We start from the raw sequence: 5,267 nt of genomic DNA on the forward strand, positions 1-5,267 counted from the left end.
CTGTATACTCTATCTTGTGTAACCATATTACCTGATCAGATTGCTAAATATAGTGCAACAACCACATCTTAGCTGTAATACTGCATTTATGATAGTCTGAGCTCCTTCTATGTTCATGTAATAACCATATAAACAGCACCACTTAATAGACATTGAAGTTCTAAACCCGGTGTTATAAAACACTAGGGGAGAGGCAATGATGTCATCAGGTCATGTGCCATGGGCGCTTTTCCGATAGTGGCACTAATAGGATTTTGTATTGTGTATAGTGGCTGCTGCACTAGCCACATCCTGATTGTTTCTGGATACATGTATCCTGTTCATCCATAGCTTCCTGGTGATATATATTTCATGACATATGGACCAGTAGGAGGCAAGATATTGAGACATTTGTGATGGGAGCCAAACAAGACCATACTTGGTTGCAGGGGAACGCAGCTCAGTGTTCCCCTGCCACCAACTGTGGTCTTGTTTGTTCTCAGCCACAGCCACAACTCATTTTGCATACTGTTGGCTCATTTCTCACCACAACATGGAGCTAATATATATCACTAGAAAGGTCTTTCCAATGTGCATCCAATGGTGGTATGATCAGGGCATTTCATGGAATACACAGACTTCAATCCACCAGATACTAATTGTGGCTGAGGGTCATTGCCAAATTGTATGCACAACTGCTAGCTTTCATGCTGGCTATTATATGTGGGCAGTCTCCTCATTACATCCAAACACACTTTCATTGTATAGGCCAGAAGATATGCTGGCAATGCATTAGAGAAACTGCATTATCTGGTACTGAACATCTTTTTACCCCAATCTATGCCTCCAAATGGCATCCTATTGACTTGCAAACAGTGCCATTATGTAGAGCTAAATTTTCTGGACCTGACAGTATATAACACTTGATATTATGCTTGGAAAGACACTGACCTAGACTCAAATTGATCCCCATTAGTGACAGATTGTGACACAAAGTCACTTATGGTGGGTTGTTTGGCTTGTAGCACCCACAGATGTGCCCAGAACATTATACAAACACCCCCATTGCATTCTCCTCATCAACAGCTTTCTGGTGATATATAATAGTAGTATGTTACACCATACAATCACCTATTAACAAGCATATTAGGTTGAGCTGTGGCTGAAAACAAACAAAGCCAAAGCTAGTGGCACGACGACGCTAATCCGCATCGTCGTGCCATTTGCTTTGGTCTTGTTTGGCTCCAAACAGAGAAGGGTCAATATCTCAGCTTCTACTGGCCCAAATGTGACATATTATATATCATCAGGAAGCTGTTGACAAGGTGAATCCATCTGTGCAAACTAATCAAGGATGTGGTTGCAGTGGAACAAGATATGGACAAGATAAATTCCTATTAGTGCCACAATTGGCAATAAGCGCTAGTGGCCTAGCATATTCATCAAATGGTCAAGTATTATATACCACTGGGTCAAGAATATTGATCTCTATTCAATGGTGATGTCATCATCCTAGTGTACCTAGACTTGCACTATACAATAGATGTTATACCTCAGTTAGTACTAGTAAGAGGTGAGTGGGCACAATTAAAGCCATATCTCTGTCAGTTTTGGTGGTATATACATCATTGTTTCCATGATAGGTTCAGTACACGGAGGGGCATGTTATTGGACACACAACAAGTACCTGGGCACACTTTAGGCTACAAACAACACAGGAGCAGTATTGGCCTGTAAAGTGGTATAAAATATACTACATTGTGTTTTATGCGGTGATCTGCTTACTGATATATGCTGATATATACATAATTAAAATCTGCTGGCCAAGATCTATACAATGGATGTGTTTTCCCGATCATAAACACCCCACATAATGTATAAACAGCCAAACAATGCAATTTAAAGAAGGGTTGACAGGGCTTGATGCTGTTGGCCAAATAAGCGCCCAAAGCGTGATTTGGAAAAGTCAGATGGGCGCCAGTAGTTCATGCTGGGCTAGTGTGAATTATCTGTGCCCATGGTACTTGACAAGATTTTTTGAAAAGCAGCCGCTTTTTGGCAGTATTTCCCTTCCTGATTCACCATTTCTCATGCATATAACACATATTATATATCATTAAAAAAGGTCTTTACAGGCTTGACAACATTGTGCTACTATGGGTTTGAAGTAGATCAAATTGGTACAATCATCAAGGAAATACTTGGATGCCATTCTTCCAATGGTGATATTTCCTTTACTATTTTGCTGATTCTCATCCAGATTCCATATAGCACATATTATACATAACTTGGGTGGAGAGGGCCATGACTGGCAGATCCGATTGATGAGGTGGAGGAAGGTGTGGCTTTCTGAAGGCTTCCAAGCCATACTACTGCAATAATGATGGCTGTTCTACCTTGTAGGATCAATTAACAAATATATCAGCAACATCATTGAATAGAGATTGAAAAACTGAATCTGGTGGTATATAATACTTGTGGGTGAGGCAATGATGCCATCAGGTCTGTGCCATTGAGCACTTATTGCTAATTGTGGCATTGATAGAATCTTGTGTGCACAGATGAATTCTCCCCATCCATAGCTTTCTGGTGATATACAGTTTGTGAAATATGGACCAGTAGGCACCAGATTATTGAGAAAGTTGTGAAGGGAGCCCAACTGCAATACAGTATGTGTACTGTTAGCTCATTTTGTACCATAACATGGGATCAACGTCTATCTTCAGAAAGCTACTTTCAATGTGGATCTAATGGTGGTATGACTATGCATTATATGCAATACACAGGTGTTGATCTGCCAAACAGTTCATTTGATGCATTGGTCCCACTATCTTCTGTGCTATGGAATGAAAGTGTGTTGGGATGTGATGGTAAGACCAGGCATATGATAGAATGAGCATGAACACTATATAGTGTGCATACAATCTGCATTATCAGAACCTAGAAATCTATTTATTGCTTTGTACTCCAATTGATGCCTCCAAATGGCAACCTGTTAACACACCAATAGCACCATTGTGTGGAGCTCAATTTTCTGAATCTGACAGTATATAACACTTCATATGTTGCTTAGGAATTCATTGATCTAGACCCACTTCAATCCCCCATTAGTGACATATTGTGACCAATTGTCACTTATAGGGGTCTATTTGGCCCGTAGTTCCCTCATATGTGCTCACAACAATATACAAACAACCCCATTATATTCTCCTGATCCATAGCTTTCGGGTGATCCCACATTTGTTGGATTTGGTGAACATTGTGTGAGGTTGCCAAACAAAGATGCTCAGAGCCAAACAGGTCACAGTAGAGTCACGTGACTGTGCCGCACGGCATACGCCTGGGTCGAAAATCCGACCCAGGCGTATGCCGGGTGGCAGAATTCAATCTCCGCTCCAATTTGACTAGTATCATTGATAAATGGGCTACAAAAGCACAGATGGGTGGATTCCTCTGCTATTCCTTTGGCAAATATACATGTGTTATATAGCATCAGAAAGCTATTTAAGAGCTCTACCTGATGGTGACACTCACAAGTTTTTATCTGATCTCTGTAGTGTTCAAAATTCAAGACCTCCTGCAAACCAGAAGACTAAAACAGGTGTTGAGCCCACAATTCTGCCAACTGTGATGCTATTCACATTGTCTCTTTTCTAATGTGTGTATTCTAATGTGTAAAATCATATTCCAATATGAAGTCATCAATTTAGTCAATGCTTGACTTTCACAGCAGATAATCAACAAGTTGCAATAGAGTTATACAAAAATACACGGGATCGTGTTTTATGAGGTACCCAGATTACCAATAAATGGTGATTTATGTACCATTGGAATCTGCTGGCTGAGCTCTATACAATGGAGATGGTTTTCAAGGGTTTTCTGCATTATATAGTGCAGAAATGGCCAAACAATGTTAATGAAAGAAGGCTCTGTAAAGCCTGATCTGGTCGGTCAAATAGGCGCCCAAAGCGTGATTTGGTGAAGTCCGACGGGCGCTAGTAGATCGCGCTGGCACAGCGCGATCTACTAGCGCCCGTGGTACTTAAAAAGATTTTTTGAAAAGCAGCCGCTTTTGAGTGGTATTTCCCTCACTGCTTCACCAGTTCTCATCCATATAGCACATATTGTATATCATCAGAAAGCCCTTTACAAGCTCTATAGGATGGCACTATTACAGTCTTGACATGATTCAAATTAGCCTATCAATCAGGGAAATACCTTATTTTCAGCCCTCCAATGATGATATTTCCTTTACTATTTCGCTAGTTCTCATCAATATAGCACTATTATACATCATACCAAAGCTCTTCACAAGCTGCACACCATGGTGCTATCTTGGTTTCCATCTGTTCCAAATTGCACTCTAAATCCAAGACATACTTCATTTTTACCATTTTTGCAAGCCAGAATGCATACAATAGTTTTCAGATCAATCACTTATGACACACAAAAACATATATGACCCTTTGTTTTAGTACATAATACCTCAACTGATAGCTGACTAGCCTCTCTTAGTGGCATGTGGCATCCAAATACTACTACCAGATCACTGCTCTAAAAGGAAACTAGGGGTATAGTACTTGAACTACACTATATCATGTGTTAAGGGTCTGTTTTGATACAGTGCATAGCCTATAGGCATAGTGTGCAGTGAGCGGATGTGCTGTGCAACCTAGGGTTACACAAGCGCCCAGGGGAGAGGCTTTACATGTGGTAAGAATTGTGATTAGAACCAATCTAAGGCTAACCCTAAGCTGTGCTATTGGAATCCAACCCTAACCCTGCAAACATTACAAAATTTTGTATGTGGCGCCTATCAGAAAGCTAATGATGGGTAAGTAATTTTTTCCCACGGGGTCGACTTTCCGACATGCAAGTTGGCAGGAAGGTCACCCCATAAGAAACGATTTCTTCGTTCCTCATCAATCGTAATACAGAAGGGCTTCACAATCACCCCAGTTACCGGCAATGATAGATGGCATACAAAAACAGACATGACCCTCTATGTCAGTACAAAATACCTTAACTGATAGCTGACTAGCCTCTTTTAGTGGCATATGACATACAAATACTAAGGCCAGATTGTAGCTTCAAAATAAAACTGAGGGTATAGTACTTGAATTACACTATATCATGTGTTAAAGGTTTATTTTGATATAGTGCATAGCCTATAGGCATAGTGGGCAGTGAGCGGCACATGTGCTGTGTGTTACATCCCGTGCGCCGAACCCCGATCCCGAACCCCGATCCCGAACTCCGTCTCCGAGTTCCGAACTCCGTACGTCCGA

The sequence above is a fragment of the Trametes versicolor genome (assembly GCF_000271585.1).
Source record: "Trametes versicolor FP-101664 SS1 unplaced genomic scaffold TRAVEscaffold_13, whole genome shotgun sequence".
Taxonomy (NCBI): Eukaryota; Fungi; Basidiomycota; class Agaricomycetes; order Polyporales; family Polyporaceae; genus Trametes; species Trametes versicolor.